The sequence below is a fragment of the Oryctolagus cuniculus genome, chromosome 11 (genome assembly GCF_964237555.1).
Source record: "Oryctolagus cuniculus chromosome 11, mOryCun1.1, whole genome shotgun sequence".
In the NCBI taxonomy this organism is placed as follows: Eukaryota; Metazoa; Chordata; class Mammalia; order Lagomorpha; family Leporidae; genus Oryctolagus; species Oryctolagus cuniculus.
In genome coordinates this window covers 102,934,672-102,957,341 of record NC_091442.1, presented here as the reverse complement: position 1 = coordinate 102,957,341, position 22,670 = coordinate 102,934,672, and the positions used below count along the sequence as shown (strand labels likewise).

General features: G+C 39.6%; 1 long non-coding RNA gene across 2 annotated transcripts in view; it reads right to left on the bottom strand.

Annotated features, from left to right (window-relative positions):
• The window catches only part of LOC127491179 (uncharacterized), a 32,426-nt gene extending 14,335 nt beyond the window's left edge, over positions 1-18,091 (bottom strand). The window contains exons 1-4 of one of the 2 annotated variants that reach the window (XR_011380226.1): positions 17,842-18,091; positions 13,094-13,248; positions 12,485-12,578; positions 11,627-11,793 (exon numbers count right to left, since the gene is read on the bottom strand). This is a non-coding gene — a long non-coding RNA (uncharacterized lncRNA). Of the gene's footprint in view, positions 1-7,653; positions 11,794-12,484; positions 12,579-13,093; positions 13,249-17,841 lie in introns of those variants that run through there. The other variant, XR_007919771.2, reaches the window with a different exon arrangement.
• Positions 18,092-22,670: the final 4,579 nt, after the last annotated feature.

Sequence of the window (22,670 nt, the reverse complement as noted above, 5' to 3'; positions counted from 1 at the left end):
TATTCCATGGTGTACATATCCCATAATTTCTTTATCCAGTCCAGTTGATGGATATTTGGGTTGATTCCATATCTTAGCTATTGTGAATTGAGCCTCAATAACATGGGGGTACAGATACTTCTTTAATATGCTAATTTCATTTCCTTTGGGTAAATTCCAAAGCATGGGAGGGCTATGTCATCTGGTAGGACTATATTCAGATTTCTGAGGTATCTCCATGCTATCTTCCAGCAAAGTGACTGAACCAGTTTACATCCCCACCATCAGTGGATTAGGGTACTTTTTTCTTCACAGCCTCACCAGCATTTGTATTTGCTGATTTCTGCATGCAGGTCATTCTAATGGGTGTGAGGTGAAACCTTATTATGGTTTTGATTTGCATTTCCCTGATGGCTAGTGATCCTGAGCATTTTTTCCTGTGTCTGTTGGCCATTTGAACTTCCTGAATTGAAAAATGTCTGTTTAAGTCCTTTGACCATTATTTAACTAGGTTGTTTTGTTGTAATTGAGTTTCTTTAGCTCTTTGTATATTCTGGATATTAACCTTTATCAGTTGCAGTTTGTAAATCATTTCTCCCATTCTGTTGGTTGCCTCTTCACTTTGCTGAGAGTTTCTTTTGCAGTGCAGATGCTTCTCACCTTGATGTAAACACATCTGTCAATTTTGGCTTTGATTGCCTGTGCCTCTGGGGTCTTTTCCAAGAACTCTGCACCTATACGAATGTCTTGCAAGGTTTCTCTGATGTTTTCTAATATTCTGATGGTATCAGGTCATAGATTTAGGTCCTTGATCCCTTTGAGTGGATTTTTGTTTAAGGTGTTTGGTAGGGGTTTTGCTTCATACTTCCGCCTGTGAGGATCCAGTTTTCCCAGCACCATTTACTGAAGAGACTATCCTTGCTCTAAGGATTGATTTTAGCTCCTTTGTCAAAGATAAGTTGGTTGCAGATGTGTGTATTGAATTCTGGAGTTTCTATTTTGTTTCATTGGTATATCCATCTGTTTTTGTGACAATACTAGGCTCTTTTAAATGTAACTTCCCTTATAGTATATCTTGAAATCTGGTTTTGTAATGCCTCCAGGTTTTTTTTTTTTTTTAGTTGTATAAGATTTCTTTATCTATTTGGGGTTGCTTGTACTTCCATATGAATTTCAGCATCATTTTTTTATATCTGAGAAGACTGTCCATGGTATTTTGATTGGTATTACATTGAATCTGTAAATTGCGTGAGGTAGTATGGACATATTGATGATGTTGATTCTTCCAACCCATGAACATGGAAGAATTTTCCAATTTTTGGTGTCTTATATTTCTTTCTTTAGTGTTTTATAATTCTCATCATAGAGATCTTTGAGGTACCTGGTTAAATTTATTTCAGTATTTAATTTTTTGTAGCTGGTGGTGTGAATGGCGTTGATCTTAGAAGTTCTTTTTCAGCCATGGCATTGTCTGTTTATACAAAGGCTATTGATTTTTGTGTATTAATTTTATATCCTGCCACTTTACCAAACTCTTTGATGAGTTCCAGTAGTCTCTTAGTGGAATCTTTTGGATCACCTATATATAGAATCATGTCATCTGAAAATAGGGGTGGTTTGTGGGGAGCAACTCGGACTAGACTAAGTTACAGGAATTAAGACTTATTCTATGCATCTGCTCTCCCACAATATGGCGCTGGGAGAGGAGGAAACAACTTCTACACAGCTGCCTCTCACCAATTTGATTGAGCTGCAGGAGCTGATCCTGCTCCTGACTGGAGGAGAGCAGCGTGCTCGGCGTGTGGGCAGCAGAGTTGGGATTGGTGGAAGAGGACTATGAAGGAGGAGAGAGACAACATGCACCAGGAACACCTGAGGAACATCTGAGCAGCCCCAGAGAGAACCGGCCGGCGGTGTGCCGCTCCCCCGCGGAAGTGGGGAAAGTGGCAGGGGGGCCCGCCCCTCCACGGAGGTGGAGGGACGGCAGCCAACCCGGGAAGAACCAGCAGCAAACCCTGGGAGGGCCGAGCAAACAAAAGAACAGCGCAGGGTCCTGTGTCGGGCGCTGGGAAACCGCGGGGATAAGAGAAACAGAAGTATAGAAGTAAAATGAGAGAAATAGGAATGCTGGCAGATAGAAGTAAAATAAGAGAAATAGGAATGCCCGGAGATAGAGAAATAGAGAAAAATAAGGCCTCCTCACAACATGGCAATGAGAGAGCTTGGATTCGGTCTGCCTGATTAGTAAGATGATAAGCACCTGCGGGCGGCTAGCAGCTTACCCGCTGCAGGTCACCGAAGACAGGCATGTTATCAACACCAATAAGTCTCCCCACAAGACGGCAATGAGAGAGCTCGGATTCGGTCTGCCTGATTAGTAAGGCGATAAGCACTTGCAGGCAGCTCAAGCAGAGCATGCACTGCAGGGCACCGAACACAGGCATGCATCAGCGCCTAAAAACCTCCTCACAACATGGCGAAGAGAGGACCCGGATTCAGTTTGCCTGATTGGTAGGGCTTGTAAGCACCTGTGGGCAACTCTAGCAAGCAGAGCAGAGTGTGTGCCATGGGGCACTGAAGACAGGCACCTATCAATGCCAAAAAATAAAAAGAAAGGGAGAACTGTGGGGAGCAACTCGGACTAGACTAAGTTACAGGAATTAAGACTTATTCTATGCATCTGCTCTCCCACAATATGGCGCTGGGAGAGGAGTAAACAACTTCTACACAGCTGCCTCTCGCCAATTTGATTGAGCTGCAGGAGCTGATCCTGCTCCTGATTGGAGGAGAGCAGCGTGCTCGGCGTGTGGACAGCAGAGTTGGGATTGGTGGAAGAGGACTATGAAGGAGGAGAGAGACAACATGCACCAGGAACATCCGGATAACATCTGAGCAGCCCCCGAGAGAGCCGGCTGGTGGTGTGCCACTCCCCTGCGGAAGTGGGAAAGTGGCAGGGGGAGCCGCCCCTCCACAGAGGTGGAGGGATCGGCAGCCAACCCAGGAAGGACCAGCAGCAAACCCGGGAAGGGCCGAGCAGACAAAAGAACAGCGCAGGGTCTAGTGTTGTTCCTCCTTGAATGGGGGAGCAACAGTCGTTTGACTTCCTCCTTCCCAGTTTATATCCCTTTATTTTTCTTGCCTAAAATCTGGTTAAAACTTCCAGGACTATATTGAAAAGCAGTGGTGAGAGTGGGCATCCTTGTCTGGTTCCAGATCTTAGTGGGAATGCTTCCAAGATTTCCCCATTCAATAGGATGCTGGCTGTGGACTTGTCATAAATTACCTTGATTGTGTTGAGGAATGTTCTTTCTATGCCCAGTTTGCTTAACGTTTTCATCATGAAAGGATGTTGTATTTCATCAAATGTTTTTTCTGCATCTATTGAGATAATCATTTAGTCTTTGTTCTTCTGTTTGTTAATGTGCTCTATCACACTGATAGATTTATGAATGTTGAGCCATCCCTGCATACCAGGGTAAATCCACTTGGTCTGGATGAAGGATATTCCTGAAGTGTTGTTGGATTTGGTTGGCTGTAATTTTGTTGAGTTTTGTGTCTGTGTTCATCAGGGAATTTGGTCTGTAGTTCTCTTTCTGTGTTTTTTTTTTTTTCCTAGTTGGAAATTAAGGGGATGCTGTCTTCATAGAAGGATTTTGAGAGGATACTCTACCTTCCAGTTGTTTTGAATAACTTGAGAAGAATTGGAGTTAGTTCTTCTTTAAATGTCTGGTAGAATTCAGTGGTGAAACCATCTGGCCCTGGGCTTTCCTTTGTTTGGAGGATCTTTATTACTGACTCAATTTTGACCTTAGTTATTGGTCTGTATGAGTATTCTATATCTTCTTGGCTCAATTTAGGTAGGTTGTATGTGTCCAGGAATCTATCCATTTCTTCAAGATTTCCCGATTTGTTGGCATATGTATCTTAATAGTAATTTCTGATAATTCTTTTTATTTCTGTGGTATCTGTTGTTATATTTCCTTTTTCATCTCTAATTTTATTGATTTGGGCTTTCTTTTCACCCTTTTTTGTTAGTTGGGTCAAAAAGAAATGGTGTGTCAATTTTGTTTATTTTTCAAAAAATCTCTTTGTTTTGCTGATATTTTGTATTATTTTTGTTTCATTTCAATTTTGTTTATTTCTTCTCTAATTTTAATTATTTATTTCCTCCTACCGATTTTGGGTTTGGCTTGCTGTTGTTTTTCTAGGTCCATGAGATTCCTGATAGCTCTTTTATTTGGTGCCTTTCCAATATAGGCACCAAATGCTATACACTTTTTATGTTGCTTTTGCTGTATCCCCTAAGTTTTTTTTTTAAGATTTATTTATTTATTTGAAAGGCAGAGGTACAGAGATGGAGGCAAAGAGATAGATGAAGAGTGTCTTCCATTCACTGGTTCACTCCCCAAATGGTTACAATGGGTGGAGTTAGGCCAGGCCAAAGCCAGGAGACAGGAGTTTCATCTGGGTCTCCCACATAGGTGTAGGGGCACAAGCTCTTGGGCCATGTTCTACTGCTTTCCCAGACCGTAACAAAGAACTGGATCAGAAGTGGAGCAGCCAGAATTCAAACCATTGCCCATATGGGATGCCAACACTGCAGTTGATGGCGCTATCTGCTACACCTCAGGGCTGGCCCCCTGATAAGTTTTCAAATGTTGTATTGTCATCATCATTTGTTTCCAGAAATTTTTATGTTTCTCTTTTGATTTCTTCTATGACCCACTGTTCTTTCAGGAGTGTGTTGTTCAGTCTCCATGTGTTTTCACATGTTCTAGAGATCCTAGAGTTGTTGATTTCTAGCTTCATTCCATTGTTGTCAGATAAGATGCATGGTATGATTTTGATTTTTGTGAATTTGCTGAGACTTGCTTTATAGCCTAGCATGTGGTCTATGCTAGATAAACTTCCATTCACAGGTGAAAAAAATGTGTATTCTGCAATTCTAAGATGAAAAGTTCTGTAGGATCTGTTGGGTCCTTTAGTTCTATAGGGTCGATTAACTCTTGTTTCCTTGCTGATTTTCTGTGTGGTTGATCTGTCCATTGCTGAAAGTGGGGTATTGAAGTCCCTATTACTATTGTGTTTGTGTATCTCCTTTTAGATCCATTAACATTTCTCTTAAATAGTCACATGCCCTGTAATTGGGTATATAAATGTTTATTATAGTCATATCTTTCTGTTGAATTGATCTCTTAATCATTACCTAGTGCCCTTCTTTGCCTTTTTTAACAGTTTTTGTGTTAAAGTCTATTTTGTCTGATATTAGGATGGATATACCAGCTCTTTTTTGGTTTCTGCTAGCATGGAATATCTTTTTCCATCCTTTCACTTTCATTCTGCATGTATCCTTGTTGGTGAGATGTGTTTTTTATAGGCAGCAAACAGATAAGTTTTACTTTTTTATCCATTCAGTCAATCTGTATCTTTTAACATGAGAGTTGAGGCCATTTACATTCAAGATGACTATTGATAAGTAACAACTTGGACCTGCCATTTTCCATAAAATATTTCTATTGTTTTCTTGGAATTTCCTTTGTAGGCTTACTGGGAGATTTTCTGCCTTTACCTTCTTTCATAGTGATGACCATATATTTGTGTTTCTCTGTGTAGCACATCTTTAAGCATCGTTTGTAAGTCTGGATGAGTGATGACAAATTCTTTAAATTTCTGTTTCTTATGGAAGGAGAACTGTGCAGGGTACAATATTCTGGGTTGACAGTTTTTTTTTTTCTCTTAAGACTTGGGCTATATATCTGGCCATTCACTCCTAGTCTGTAGGGTTTCTGATGAGAAGTCAGCTGTGAGTCTAACTGGAGATCCTCTGAAAGTAATCTGTCATTTCTCTCAGGCACATTTTAGCATCTTTTCTTTGTTTTACTAATCAGAGATCCTCTGAAGGTAATCTGGCATTTCTCTAATGCACATTTTAGCATCTTTGTTTTACTGTGGAAAATTTGACAAAGATTGTTGATGTGAAGATCTTTTCTGGTCATGTCTATTTGGAGTTCTAAGTGATTCCTGTACTTGGACATTCCTTTCTTTCTGCAAATTGGGGAAGTTTTCTGCAATTGTTTCACTAAGAAGGCCTTCTAAACCATTCTCTCTTTCCATGCCTTCAAGAACTCCTAAGACCCATATGTTGGGTCATATGATAGTATCTCTTAAATCCCCAACACTCTTTTTTAAGTTTCCTAATTTTTTTTGGTCTGACTAAAATTTCCAGAGATTTGTTCTAACTGGCATATTCTTTCTTTTGCTTTACTGAGTCTCTTATTAAGGCTTTCCACTGCATTTTTAATTGATCTATTGAGTTATTCATTTCTAATATTTCATTTATTTATCTTTAAATTTTCAATTTTTGGGAAAAATTTTCATTCTTGTCATATACAGATTTCTTTAATTGTGGATTTGCTTCTGATTAGTTCTAAGTAGTCCTATGATCCATTTTTTGAATTCAATTTTTGGCATTTGTTTAATCTCTTCATCTTCACATTCTGATATTGAAGTATTGTTGTGTTCCTTTGGAGGTGTCAAGTTGTCTTCCTTATTTGTTCTTGAGTTGCTGTGTTTATTTTTGGGCATTTGTGGAATACTTGTTGTTTTTTTCCTCCTTTGTTGGCTTTTATCTTTGGACTATTCCTCTGTGGCTTAGTGGTGTGTCTGCTCTTTCAGTGAATACCCAGATGGGTGTGCTGGGTGTAGCCAGGGAGCTCTGTACAGTGCTCCAGGGTGAAGGGTGTGTTCAAGGTGACACCCAAGTTGGGCGTGGTAAATCTCTCTTTCTCTCTCTTTTTTTTTTTTAATCAGAGGAGATTATTTGATCAACTCTTGTCAGTGTAGTCTCAAGCTCACCTCCTCTCCTCCAGGCATTTATCTACCCCCATTGTGCTGCCACAAGAACCACACAAAGGATCTATGCAGTCATTGTAAGCACTAATCCTGCAGCAATGACCCTCAACATGCAATCAGGGAGTCCTGAGTGTGTGGAGCTGCCCACAGTGACTGCCCAGAGATCCAGCCACACCCTTTGCCCTCTCACACAGTCACAGTGTTTTCACAGTAATGTGCACCCAGCTCCCTGTCAGTTCTCCCAGCTAGACTCAGGCGTCCCTTTGGCTGGTTGCTGGGTGTGGATACAAGCTGGCACAGCTGTTATGTATGTTCAAAATGGGGCTTGCCCTCTCTCAGCTTGCTGGGTGGTTGGAGAAAAATAAATGTGCCCCCCCTTTCCTCTAGGTTGGCAGGTACACTGTGCCCTATAGGGCTCCAATCTGGACTCACGCCAGGCTCTTCCCTCAGCTTTATTGCCAGTGGTTTGGGCTGCTGCAGACTGATCTCACCTCCAAAGCTGGTGCTGGAGGCTCTTGGCTGCTGGGTTTTTGTTTTGTGTACATGTTAGTGCTGCACATCCATACGCTCCACATAAATCCACAGTGTCCCTCTAAGTTTGTGTAGTTTCCTCCTCAGTTTTCTCCCTAACTCTTCCCTGATTTTGCACACGCTCCACTTTTTTTTTTTTTTTTTTTTTTTTTTTTTTACTATCTTCACCTAAACTAGAGCAGTAAGCTCCCTCCCTATTCTACCATCTTGGAACCCTCTAACACCATCAAGATGTGGTCTTTAAAGAGGAAAGTAATCCAAAATGACTAGTATTCTTATAAAAAGAGAGATCAGGACAAAGATATATACCTGGAGAGAAGATCATATGAAGGCATGGTGGAATTGATCATCCATAAGCCAATAAACCATGAAAAGCTGAAGAACCACCAACCCTGTCAATGCCTTTATCTTGGACTTTTGGCCTCCACAACTCAGGAATAAACCATATGGTTTGTGGTACTTTGTTATGGCATTCCTACAGAACTGATATACATGGGAATAGATGTGTTACATTCCTCCTGTAGGGACTTAAGGCTCTACAAGTTTGACAAGAAGAGGTCACACCAGGATTGGAACCCAGATGTTCTGATTCAAGCACAGAACTTCTGGCCATGATTTTATTCCTTTTACTGTTACAAAACCATAATCTGCTGTGTAATTGAAAGAGTGCATTGGAAAGCAGTTAGGTACCAATGCAGAAGACACATTCAGTCAGATGTTAGTTGCTGAGTCCAGAAAAATCTCACAATGACTCCCCTTCTGTTCTTGGCTGCAAATCAAGTCCAGCTTGGGCCCCATATTGGCAGGCTTGGGTCTCAGCTGGGTAACAGGACGAAGCCAGCCCATGAATATGGTAGGTGGGAGTACTTTGGATTGTGGCAAATAAATAGAGAATTAGTTGCACATGTTTCTTTGTTAGGGTAAGAGAATTAAAAAGCATATGCTAGACAATTATAGTTAGAATTAACTATTCAATTTTTCATATTTAGCTTAGCTTTGTTTTCAGACAAATTGTTTCATGAAACTGTTCCTATTCATTGAATCATAAACTATACATAGACATTTAAAAATGAAAGCTGAATTTTCTTAATTTGGTTTTCTTCAGATGAAGAATGAAGGAAGCTTCTTTCACATGGACAAATATCATCACTTAAGTAAAATAGGAATCAGAAACCATACACAAGTGAGAAAGCAACTTTATAATACTTCATATAATTTTTAATTTAAGAAGACTCAATAAAAACAATAAACAAATCCAATAAACAATTTAAACATGATTGTGAGAAGTGAGACAAGTGGAAGCATGGGTAAAGAAAGAAAACAAGAGAGCAACATGAAGATTTAGTTCTGAGTATAATTCCCATTTGTTCTCTATAGAGCATGGTATAGTGTTTCCCAAACAACTCTCTGCATAGAACACTTTCTCTACCTCCTGGCTCCCTTTGCCCACTTCTCTCTCAGCTCCAGTTTAAATGTCTCATATGGAGATAGGTTTCTGCTTACTTCTCAGACTGTTTTATGCCTGTATTATTCACACATGTAGCACGAGTGGCATCTCCTCCATAACATTCATTACATTGGTTAGCACATGCTCCATGTCTTTTCCTGAGTAGAATGTGAGCTACATAATGGTTGTGATCATATTTGCCTTGTTCATTGCTGCATCTCCAGAACCTAGCAAACTTCTTGGCACATGGCAGGAGTGAATGAAAAAAATGAGAAATTCATATTCTCTTTGTCTTCTTAAGGCAAAAGTAAGATTTTTTTTTAATTTTTTGACAGGCAGAGTGGACAGTGAGAGAGAGAGACAGAGAGAAAGGTCTTCCTTTGCCGTTGGTTCACCCTCCAATGGCCGCTGTGGCCAGCGCGCTGCGGCCGGCGTACCGCGCTGATCCAATGGCAGGAGCCAGGTACTTATCCTGGTCTCCCAAGGGGCGCAGGGCCCAAGCACTTGGGACATCCTCCACTGCACTCCCTGGCCACAGCAGAGGGCTGGCCTGGAAGAGGGGCAACTGGGACAGAATCCGGTGCCCCGACCGGGACTAGAACCCAGTGTGAAAGTAGTGGTTCAGAGAGAAACTGAGCTCCAAGATATTTTCTGTACCTGCTTTGAGATGAAAAGAAATGAGAGAGTGAATAGTACTTTTTCTTGATTCCTAGTGCTTAAATCACTTTTGAGGGCAGAGACTATGTCGAATATTTTCTTCATTACATTATCTAGGTCAGTACCTGGCATACATCAAGTTCAATGGTACACAGGCACATATATATCTGGTAGCAAAGACATATCTGGGCAGCCTTGTGGCATAGAAGTGAAACCGCTGCCTGCAACATCAGCATTTCCTGAGGGACGGTTTGAGTTCCGGCTTCTCTACTTCCTTTCCAGTTTCCTGCCAGTGGCCTGGGAAGGCATGGGATGATGGCCCTGTTACCTGGGCTTCTGCTACCCACGTGGGAGACCCAGAAGAAGCTCCTGGCTCTTGGCTTTGGCCAGGCCCTGCACTGGCCATTGCAGCCATCTGAGGAGTGAACCAGCAGATAGATAGATAGATCTCTCTCTCTCTCTCTCTCTCTTTCTCTTTCTCTCTGACTTGCTTTCTCTGTAATTCTGACATTCAACATAGATAAAATCTTTCAAAGAAAAACATTAAGACAAATCTATCAAAGTACTGGTAAATGCCAATTTAAAAAACAAGGTAAAATATAAAAATGAGAATGCAAAAGGTCTCAAATATGTCAAACCTTAAATTTGGCTGTTTCTTGATAGCTAAAGGGAAAGAGGAATAATCAATTACTTAGTTATTATTAACAGAAAAAAAGGAATACCTTATAGGTAGCAAAACTTTTCTAGTATTATTTCGTTTGTAAATGTGGAAGTTAATATAGAATTCACAAAGTAGCAAAACTATGTTTCTACTAACATCCCTGTATCTCATGATAACAGATATTATGGCTCCTGGTAAAAGAAAGGATGTGACATTATGATGCACTTAAATGAAAACTATTCTGCAAGGGGCAGAACTGGTCAAATGTGTAGGGTGAACCAGAGGTAGAACACTAAGGCAATGTTCTTAATGGTAGATGCTCTGTTGATTTTAGATGCATGTACTTTAAGAGCTTGTGAAGATTAAGTAAAATAATCCATGTTAAATATCTGACACATACACAGCTTTCAAATAAGCTTTGGCTGTTATTTATTCTCATGGACTGTGGGGAGCAACTCGGACTAGACTAAGTTACTGGAATTAAGACTTATTCTATGCATCTGCTCTCCCACAATATGGCGCTGATAAGGGAGAAACAGCTTCTACACAGCTGCCTCCAGTTCAACCAATAAACTGTAGGACCTGCTCCTGATTGGAGGAGAGCAGCGTACTCGGCGTGTGGGTAGCAGAGTTGGGATTGGTGGAAGGACTATAAAGGAGGAGAGAGACAACATGCACCAGGAACATCTAAGAGGAACATCTGAGGGAACACCTGTGCAGCCCCCGAGAGAGCCGGCCGGCGGTGTGCCGCTCCCCCGCGGAAGTGGGGAATGTGGCAGGGGGAACCGCCCTTCCACGGAGGTGGAAGGGATGGTAACCAACCCGGGAAGAACCAGCAGCAAACCCGGGGACGGCCGAGCAGACGAAAGAACAGTGCAGGGTCCTGTGTCGTTCCTCCACGAAGACGGGGAGCGACAATGGACTGATCAACTATAGAGGGTTTCTCTTGTCAGAACTTTGAACAGCATTGCCCTATAGTTCCTCTGCACCCAATCAATAACAACACTCAACCCAGAAACAATACCATAATCTATTTTTTCTGATTTAATATCCTGTTACTAGAAAAGGATGACTGATATTACAAGTTCACATGCTCCAAAATTATCTGGGATCTTAATATCCGTTGATAATTTACTTACTTATTCATGTTTTGTTTCTGCAATGAATATCAGGAACTTTGTTACTTTCCCCAAACTCTTTTCCTAAACATCACTTTCCACAGGCAATTTTGCCTGCATGTCATGAAGAAAATGGAAGCCATGTTAAATGGAACTCAATAATGTTGTAAGTGGCTGTATTAGTTAGCCTTTCCAGCATTATAAAAGTCTCCAAAACTTAATGACTTAAACAACAATCATTCTTTAGCTACTTGTTTTGTGACTCATCATTGGGCTGGGCTCAGCTAGGAAATCTTACTGATCTTGCCTGGGCTCATTCATGTAGCCATAGTCTGTTGTTGGCTTAAGTAGGTTTGGATGGTCTGGGATGGATTCTTTTACCTGGTAGTTGACTTGCTGATGGCTGAAGCACCTTAGATCTCTTCCACAAGATGTTTCCAATAGACTAATGGGTATCAGGGATTTTCCAGCAACAAGAGAGGTCAAGTATACAAATACTTGAAAAATACTTGATATCCCATTTGATTGGGGAAATCATATAGACAAGCCTACAATACAAGAATGGAGAAATGGGAGGAGCAATAAAATAACACACAGAAGTGTGTGCATACAGGGATGGGAAGAATTTATGATCATATTAGAAGCTGCCACATCTTTCTGAGAATAAATTACTTGCATTATATGAATATAAGTATGATATATGACATATACATATACTGCACAATTATGTACACAAATTTTTTTGAAAATGCAATGAAGCACTAACACAAAATTAGGAAATATATGAAATCCTAAAATAGAATGAAATGTGGAACTCTAGCAAGCATAAGGGTGCCAAAGCAAGCCTTCATTTGGCCAATCCTGGATAACTTGAAATTCCACCACTTCTTCTGCACAGCAAATAAAGTCTGACCCTAACTTAAGATGTGAGATCTAACTAAAAACACTTCTACAATGCCAGGATCTAGATGTGTTTTATCCACAGTTAAGTATGAATGAAAAGCAAAAATAAATAAATGAAAATAAAGCAAACTAATTCTGCTTTGTAGAAAAGGTGAAATAAGAAAGTTTCTTTACCCTGGTTCTTGTTTATGATAATGCTATTTTGAATTGAGATCTGAAAATTTTATGTATGCCAATAAAAACCTAAATGACACATATAATATCTAGAAAAATACAACTTATTAAACTGAAATTATGAAATTTAAAGAGCTTGGAAATCATCACTCCCATACTTACAACAAGAAAAAGACTGAAGTAATTGGAAACTGATGACTTTTCTCAAACTCTCCAGGGAACTTAGGTTGCAGGGCAAACTTCCATTCTTTTACATCTACAGAAATAGGTGAATACAGGGAAACAGTAAAGATCAGCTTAACTGCAACAGAGGCCAAAGGAGTCATAAACTGATAGCAACACTTAATCATAATTTTGATGAATTACTGAAGCTGAGTGTGCACTCCTGTGAGAATTAGTATTGCACAGGGGTAGCAGCTTAAGGGGACCTCCACACTTTTATGAATCGTAACTCTAGGAATCCCATCAAGTTTGCATATTGAAGATATGAGACTAAGCTCCTCTTGTCTCTGGCACGGGGAAAGAAAGCAGCCATTTTGAAGTAAGGCCAGAGCATTCTCTACGTAATAAAAGCATATAGTCTGTAAGACAAAACTTTATCAGAAATCTTCCCACTTTGGGGGATAGGTATTTTCCAACTCCAACCCTCTTAAGCTTTTCTGTCTCACATAAGTAGGGTAGTAAGGGAAGAAGCAAATAAACACTAGTGAAGAGCCCAGGGACACAGCTCCCTAAAAGACTGGGTTCAAAGGCTTGGGTTCTGCTACTCACGGGGAAGACCAGAATGGAGTTCCTGGCTCCTGGCTTCAGTGTGTCCCCAGTTCTGGCTGGGGAATGAAGCAGATGGAAGATCTCTGTCTCTCCTTTTTTTCTTCTCTCTCCCTTCGTCAGTCTGATTTTTTATTTTTTCAAATCAGTAAATCAATCTCAAAAACAAATAAACAAACAAGAAAATAACTAGAGGCTGGGTAAAATAACTTTACAGCTTTTCCAGAAATCAAAGATCTACAGCAACCAGTTGAATCTCCAATAAAAAAAACACATTCAAAATGGTATGGAATTTCATGTTATTTTTCTTGTCTTGCCTTTGTCCTCAAAATCATGACATAGCCTCATAGCTCAATCTAGAGCCCAGTTCCCTTCTGCGAACTGGATGTACTATGGTGGACCTTGTTTGCAATGTTCTCACTTGTCTGGGGTCTGTCTAATTGATCTCTGTGTTACCTAACTTAGAGCTCATATGGCTAAAAGTTGTACAGCTTGGAATTTATGCTAAGAAGCCACATGAAGCAGCAAGAAGGGCTCATGAAAACTGCAAGGGAATATAGAATTTCTGATATATAGGGCAAGAGATGACTGATTGAGGAATATAATAGAACAGCCAAGGCACAGAGAAGATACAGAGGTGAGACAGTAGGGAAAAATAAGACCTCCACTTCATTTTTAAATATAATGCACATTTCCTATGAGAACTTTTAAAAATTATGTAATTTTATTGGAAAGGCAGAGCGATATGGGAGGTGGAGGTGAGGAGAGAAAGTTATTAATCTACCCAGTGGTTTGCTCCCCAAATGCTAACAGCAGCTGGGGCTGGCCGGGTTTAAGCCAAGAGCCAGAAACTCCATTCAGGGTTCCTATGTGAATGACAGCAACCCAAGTATCCAAGAGCTGGGCCAGAAGCAGAGGAGACACCTGGTCAGGGATGGGGGCATCCGAAGTGGCAGTTTGACTTTCTGTGCCACAGTGCCTACCTCAGAAATTAAGACATTTAAAAGCAGCTACATACAAGCCCAGGGAGTATGCATGCCGTGCCCAAAAAGACATGGGCAGATATTCATCCTTCATGTTGAGATTAGTGAAGTTCCCCTCCTTTTTCAGAGCCAGTCCACAAATGTAGGGAGAGGCAGCTACATTTTTTAAAATGTCCAGTATTTGATAAAGTCACAGGGCATACAAAGGAACAGCAAAACATGGTACAAAGAAATAAGTCTACACAAGCTGACCCTGAAGAAACACAGCCATCAAAACTTAACTAGACAACGATCTTAAAACAACTGTCTTAAATGTACTCAAAGAGGGGTGGGTGTTTGGTGTGGTAGTTAAAGAGACCGCTTAGGATGCCCACATCCCTTAGCACGTGTGTGCGTTTGAGTTCTAGTTCTCCTCCTGGTTCCAGCTTCCTGCTAATGTGAATCCTAGGAGTCACCAGTGATGGACTAAGTGGTTGGATCCCTGCTCCCCCATGGAAGATATACAGACTGAGTTTCTGGTGTCTGCCTTTGGCCTGATGCAACCCTGGCTGTTGCAGACATTTGGGTGGTGAACCAACAAATAGGAGATCTCTCTGTGTTTCTTCTCCTTTCAATTAAATGAACAATTTTTTAATAAAATAATTTTTAAAATGCGCTTATAGAGATAAAGGCAAATATTGACAAAGAAGTAAAGGAAATCAGGAAAATAATATTTGAATAAAATGGGTGTATCAACAAAGAGATATAAAATAGAATCAAATAGAAACTCTACTGCCAAAAAATACAGGAATGAATTTAAACATTCACTCAAAGAGTTCAAAAGAAAACCTGAGGTGTTGGCATTGTGTACAGCAGGTTAAGTCACCGCCTACAGTGCCAGTATGCCATATGGGCACTGGTTCGTGTCCTGGCTGCTCCGCTTCTGATGAAGCTCCCTGTTAATGCACCTGGAAAAGTAGCAAAGATGACCCAGATGCTTAGATCCCTGCCATCTGTGTGGGATGTGGGAGACCTGGAGTGAGTTCCAGGCTCCTAGCTTCAGGTTGGCCCAAGCCCCAGCCAATGCAGTTATTTGGGGAACAAACCATTAGATGGAAGATCTCTCTCCCTCATTCACCCTTTGTTTCTGTAACTCTGCCCTTTGAATAAATAAATCTTAAAACAAGAAAAAAGAAAACCTGAACAGGGAGAAGAAGGAATCAGATGAACATAAAAACAGACTGCAGGGGGTCGGCACTGTGGCTTAGCAGGTAAAGCCGCTGCCTTCAGTGCCGGCATCCCATATGGATGCCAGTTCAAGTCCTGGCTGCTCCACTTCTGATCCAGCTCTCTGCTATGGCCTGGGAAGGCAGTAGAAAATGGCCCAAGTCCTTGGTCTCCTGCACCCGCATGGGAGACCTGGAAGAAGTTCCTGGCTCCTGGTTTCAAATTGGTGCAGCTCTGACCATTGCAGCCAATTGGGGAGTGAACCAGAAGATGGAAGACCTCTCTCTGTGCCTCTCCTTTTCTTTCTGTGTAACTCTGACTTTCAAATAAATAAATATGTTTTTAAAAACCCAGATTTCTTGAAATTATCATATCTGACAAGAAAAAATAAAATATAATGAAGACGTATATAGGAACTTATGGAATACCATGAAGTGAACAAGTTATGCATGACAAGATTCTTAGAAGGAAAAGAGAAAAAGAAGCAAAGAGACTATTTGAAGATTTAATGGTCTAAATTTTCTCAAATTTTAGGGCAAACAGAGATCCATACCAATCCAGAGTATAATCAAATCATAAAAGCTGAAGTCAGAAGAGGAAAGTGATTGGTCACATTCAAGCGACCATTTGTAAACTAATATGTGGATTTCCCTGCAGAAATCTTGCAATCCAGGAAATAGTGGGATGATATTTAAAGTGCTGAAAGGAAAAATTGTCAATGAAGACCTCTAAATCTGACAAAACTGTCCTTCAAAGTTATAGGAGAAATCAGCCGGCGCTGCGGCTCACTAGGCTAATCTTCTGCCTTGCAGCGCCGGCACACCGGGTTCTAGTCCTGGTCGGGGCGCCGGATTCTGTCCTGGTTGCCCCTCTTCCAGGCCAGCTCTCTGCTGTGGCCAGGGAGTGCAGTGGAGGATGGCCCAGGTGCTTGGGCCCTGCACCCCATGGGAGACCAGGATAAGTACCTGGCTCCTGCCATCGGATCAGCGTGGTGCGCCGGCCACTGCGTGCCGGCCGGGGCGGCCATTGGAGGGTGAACCAATGGCAAAAGGAAGACCTTTCTCTCTGTCTCTTTCTCACTGTCCACTCTGCCTGTCAAAAAAAAAAAAAAAAAGTTATAGGAGAAATCAAGACATTCACAGAAAAACAAAAGCTGAGGGAGTTCATTACCATTAGAACATCCCTTCAAGAAATGCTAAAGGGACTCATTCAATTGAAGTGAAAGGATCACAAATAGTAACTTGAAGCCACAGAAAAATATAAACATTTCCACTGAAGGTAAATACATGGACATATACAAACAACAGTATTGTAATTTATTTTTGTACCTCCACTTTTTCTTCTTCTATAGGATTTAAAGAGCAGAAGCATAAACATCATTATAAATGGATTTACATACATATCCATTATATAAAGATGTAATTTGTGACATCAATAAGGTGAGGGTAGAAGTGGAACTATAAAGAGAGAATGAAACAGAGAAAATACTTGAAATAATAATGGCCCAGAACATGCCTAAATTAGCGAAAAATAAATCACAGATCCAGAAAGCTCAGAGAACACCAGTCAGAATAAATATCTAGAATTACACATCTAGGGATCAGAAAGGAAAACTTTAAAAGAATCCAAAAAGGTGGGTTTATGGTGGTAAAACCCCACGCAATACTCTGAATGCTTTTTCCATCTGAAATCCTTATGTTGAAGTCCTAATCCCCAAGATGAATGTATAGGAGAAGGGGCCTTTGGGAGTTGATTAGGTCATGAGGGTAGAGCCTTCATGGATGGGATTACTGCATTTATAACTGAAATACCAGAGTGTGAGCTCGTCCCTTCTACCATGTGAGAATGCAGCTGGAAGTCTCCATCTGTGAACCAGAAAGCATGCCCCCATCAGACACTGAAACTGCTGGCACCTTAATCTTGGACTTCCCAGCCTCCAGAAGTGTGAGAAATGAATTTCTGTTGTTTGTAAGCTATCCAGTTTATGGTATGCTTTTTAGAGCAGTCTAAACAGACCTAGACACTTTATGAACACTACCTCAACCAGATCATCAAGGTCAGCATTAATACTGATAAATCATGCTCATTTATGAGTCCTCAGTGTGATACGATGTAAGTGGTGCTTTACTTCTGACCTTTCTCCCCAAGCCTATAATGTCAGTCTAATCATGAGAAAAATATTGGACAAATCCAATTAGAGGGCTTCTTACAAAATACCTGACTAGTGCTCCTTGAAAATGTCAAAGCATAAAAACTAATAATGTGGTATCTTGGAAGGAATTCTGGCACACACAAAAAAAGTAAATTAGTTAAAAGTAAGGAAATCCAAATAAGTTATGGATTTAATTAAGTTTAATTAATGATAATGTATTATTATTTGTTCTATAGTTGTAACAAATATAGCATACTAATGCAATTGTTCATAATAGAGAGATCCAGGTACAGAGAAATGGCAACTCCATATTTTCTGAATCCAAAATTGTTCCAAAAATACTCTACTTAAATAATGTCTCAAGAAGAAATAGAAATAGTCTTATGATTATTAACAGCATTGAATCTTACCACTTAAAAATTCTTCCATCAAATATTGAGCAATAGGTATTCCAGTCTTCCATAAACTCTTGCAATGAATAGAAAAAGAAGAAACATTTCTACCTTATTGTACAGTGAAATAAGGGCATTTACAAAAGGAAAATGGGACAGGCATTGTGATGCAACAAATTATGCTCCCTCTTAGAATGCCTGTATTCCATATTGGGGTGTCTGGGTTCAAGTCCAGGGTGTACTTCTAATTCAACTTCCTGCTAATGTGAACCCTGGGAGGCAGCAGATGATGGCTCAAGTATTTGAATCTCTGATGTCCACATGGGGGATCCAGATGTTGTTCCCAGCTCCTGAGTTTGACCTGGCCCAGCCCAGTCCTGTTGTGAGCATCTAGGGAATGAACCAATGATTGGAAGCTCACTCTCTATGTCTTCCAAATAAAAGTAAATAAACTAAAAAAAGTCTGTTTAAAAGAAGTAAAATTATGAGCAATCTTATTTACAAGTACAGTGCAAAAATCTTAATATATTAGCTAATGTATGCCATCAAAGTATAAATATATATATATATATATATATATTTATGGCATGATCGATTACAGGAGCTGGTGATGAAGCCTTTGGGAGGCTAATTCCTTATCTGCTCCTGATCCTATGGTTGCTTTGTAGGTCAACAGGTCTGGCAGTCAGGAAGAAAAGCTGGATCTAAAGTGAGAGAGAACAAGGCAAACTGGAAACCAGTGGAACAAACTAAAACCTGTAGCCTCTGTTCTCCCTGCTCAAACCTTGACAACATGAATGACCTGCAGTAGTAACTGGTTTCCTATGTCATGAATTGTACATGCTTTTGGCCAAGAAGTCAGAGAAGCTAAAGGAAGAGATAATACCAGAGAAAAAGCAGCCACAAACTTGGATACTATACCACACCCACAAGTAGAACTACCAGTACAGCATCGTGAATTAGCTGCTAAACACCTGATTGCCCTTCAACTGTTTTCAGATGGTAATGGCTTCTGCTTCACTTTCACTTTGTAAATCTTGTGCATATGTTTTATGTTGCTAACCTTAACTTGGAACCATATAAGGAGTGGAATTTTGAGAAGCCATATATTGTATTAGCTAACTTCATACTATCCAAAGTCGTAACTCTCTATCTACCCTTTGTCAAATTGGCACCCATAAACACCTATTTTAACCTGACTTAATTTTGAGTAAAGAACATAACAAAATAATGCTTTACCTAAGATAAAGCAATGATCACACAGTTATTTACTTACTTACTTATTTATTTATATTTTTACACAGTCTTAAATGACTAAAAACATGTCAATTCTTCCCCAAAAACAAAGTCTTTTATCTGTCTTTGATTGATATTCATTCTTCTTCTTCTTTTTTTTTTTTTAAACAGGCAGAGTTAGTGAGAGAGAGAGAGACAGAGAGAAAGGTCTTCTTTCCATTGGTTCATCCCCCAAATGGCTGCTATGACCGGAGCTACACTGATCCGAAGCCAGGAGCCAGGTGCTTCCTCCTGGTCTCCCATGCGGGTGCAGGCGGCCAGACACTTGGGCCATCCTTCACTGCCCTCCTGGGCCACAGCAGAGAGCTGGACTGGAAGAGGAGCAACCAGGACAGAATCCGGCGCCCCAGCTGGGACTAGAACCTGGAGTGCTGGCGCTGCAGGCAGAAGATTAGCCTAGTGAGCCGGGTCGCAGGCCAATATTCATTCTTCTTTAGTTGAGTCAAACTTCTTCGATTTGTTATAATATTTATATGTAAGGTTGAGTATTAATCATCAGACCTTATGCTAGATGGGATGAGAAGAAAAAAGAATAGCTTGATATATACACAAAACATACTCATATCAAAATAAAGAAGAATTTTTCATTGCTATTGCAATCTTCATTCCTATAACTGGTCATGTAGTCATAGCCGGCATTTTAAATTTATTTTCCCTTTGATTTTAGTAGATACCTTTGTTGGACCTGGTTGCTGGGCCCGTGGGGTGACCCAAACCTTAATTTCTAAGGATTCTGGGCCATTCGCAGTCTTTCCTGAAGTGGGATTTCTATCCATTTCATTTCTATACATTCTTTTGTATTCTATATTAGCTGCCATATATCACAGAAAAAATATATTTGTCTTTTTGAGACTGGCTTATTTTATTAAACATAATCATTTCAAGTTGCATCCATTTTGCTGCAAAAGACAGGATTTCTTTCTTTTTTATGACTGAGTAGTATTCCATAGTGTATATATACCACATTCTCTTTGTCCAGTCATCAGTTGATGGACAACTGGGTTGATTTCATATTTCAGCTATTGTGAATTGAGCTGAAATAAACATGAGGCTTCAGATAACTCTTCCATAAGCTGATTTCATTCCCTTTGGATAAAATTCCCAGCATTGGAATGTCTGGGTCATATGGTAGATTTATTAACTGTTTTCCATAATTGTTGTACTAGTTTACATTCTTACTAACATTGTATTAGGGTACCCTTTTCCCCATATCCTTTCCAGTATTATTTATTTTTTGATTTTTGGATGATAGCCATTCTAACTGGGGTGAGGTGAAACTTCATTGTGGTTTTGATTTGCATCTCTGATGGCTGGTGATCCTCAGTGTTCTTTATGCACCAGTTGGCCATTTGAGTTTGATCCATTGTAAAATACTTGTTCATATCCTTTGCAATTTCTTAACTGGACTGCTTGTTTTTATGTTGTTTAGTTTCTTGAGCTCTTCAAAGATCCTGGATATTAAACCTTTATCAGTTGCATAGCTTGCAAATATTTTCTCCCATTCTGCCAGTTGCCTCTTCACTTCATTAAGTATTTCCTTTGCAGAACAGAAGCTTTTAGCTTGTTGAAATCCCATTTATCTATTATTGCTTATTATTGATTCTTCCAATCCATGAACATGCAAGATTTTTCCATTTTTTGTGTCTTTTTATTTCTTTAATGTTTTGTAATTCTCATCATGGAGATCTTTGATGTCTTGGTTAAATTTATTCCAAGGTATTTAATCTTTTGTAGCTATTGTGAATGAGATTGATCTTAGAAGTTCTTTCTCAGCCATGGTATTGTCTGTTTATACAAAGGCTGTTGATTTTTGTATGTTGATTTAATATCCTGCCATTTTACCAACTTTTATGAGTTCCAATAGTCTCTTAATGGAGTCCTTTGGATTTCCTAAATATAGAATCATATCATCTGCAAATAGGGATAGTTTGACTTCCTCCTTCCAAATTTGTATCCCTTTGATTTCTTTTTCTTGCCTAATGGGTCTGATTAAAACTTCCAGTACTATATTGAATAGCAGTGGTGAGAGTGAGAATCCTTGTCTGGTTCCAGATCTTAGTGGGAATGCTTCTAAGTTTTGCCCATTCATTAGGATGCAAGCTGTAGGCTTGTCATAAATTACCTTGATTGTGTTGAGGAATTTCCCTTCTATACCCAATTTGCTTAAAATTTTCATCATGACAGGATGTTGTATTTTATCAAATGCTTTCTTTGCACCTATTGAAATAATCATATGGTTTTTGTGCTTCATTTTGTTAATGTGATATATTGTGCTGATTGATTTATGAATTGAACCATCCTTGCATAACAGGGAGAAATTCCACTTGGTCTGGGTGAGAAGCTTCCTGATGTGTTGTTGGATTTGATTGGCTAGTATTTGCTGAGGATATTTGTGCTTATGTTCATCAGGGAAATTGGTTTATAGTTCTCTTTCTGTGTTCTTTCTCCTTCTGGTTTAGGAATGAAGGTAATGTTGGCTTCATAGAAGGAGTTTGGGAGAATTCCCTCCCTTTCAGTTGTTTCAAATAGCTTGAGAAGAATTGGAATTAGTTTTTTTTTTGTTTTTAAATGTATGGTAGAATTCAGCAGTGAAGCCATCCAGTCCTGGCCTTTTCTTTGTTGGGAGAGTCTTTATTATTGATTCAGTTTCTGCCTTGGTTATTGGTTTGCTTAGGTTTTCTATGTCTTATTGGCTCAATTTAGGTAGCGTGTGTGTGTCTAGGAATCTATTTTCTTGGTTTCCTAATTTGTTGCCATACATATCATAGCAGTAATTTCTGAAGATTCTTTTTATTTCTGTGGTATCTGTGTTATATTTTCTATTTCATCTCTAATATTATTGATTTGGGCCTTCTTCCTGTTTTTTTTTTTTTTTGGTTAGTTAGGTCAATAGTTTGTCAATTTTGTTTATTTTTATAAAAAGCCAGCTCTTCTTTTTGCCTATCTTTTGTAATTTTTGTTTGAATTTTGTTTATTTCTTCTCTAATTTTAATTATTTCTTTTCTCCTACTTATTTTTGGGTTTGGCTTGCTGTTGTTTTTCTAGGTTTTTATGATGTATTGATAGCTCATTAATTTGGTGCCTTTCCACTTTCTTGATGTGGGCACTGTTTGCCATAAACTTTCCTGTTAACATTGCTTTTGCTGTATCTCATAAGTTTTGATATGTTGAATTGTTGCCTTCATTCATTTCTAGAAACTTTGTTTTCTCTTTTGATTTCTTCTATGATCCATTGTTTATTCAGGAGTAGGTTGTTCAGTCTCCACGTGTTTGCATATATTTTATATATTTTTGATTTGTTGATTTCCAGATTCATTCCACTGTGGTCAGTGAATATGTGTGGTATGGTTTCTATTTTTGTGACTTTGTTGATACTTTATAGCCTACCATGTGGTCTATCCTAGAGTAAGTTCCATGCACTGGTGAGAAGAATGTGTAAACTGCAAGTTAGGATGAATAGTTCTGTAGATATCTATTAGGTTCATTTGGTCTAAAGTGTCAATTAATTATTGTCTCCTTGCTGATTTTCTCTCTGGTTGACCTGTCCATTG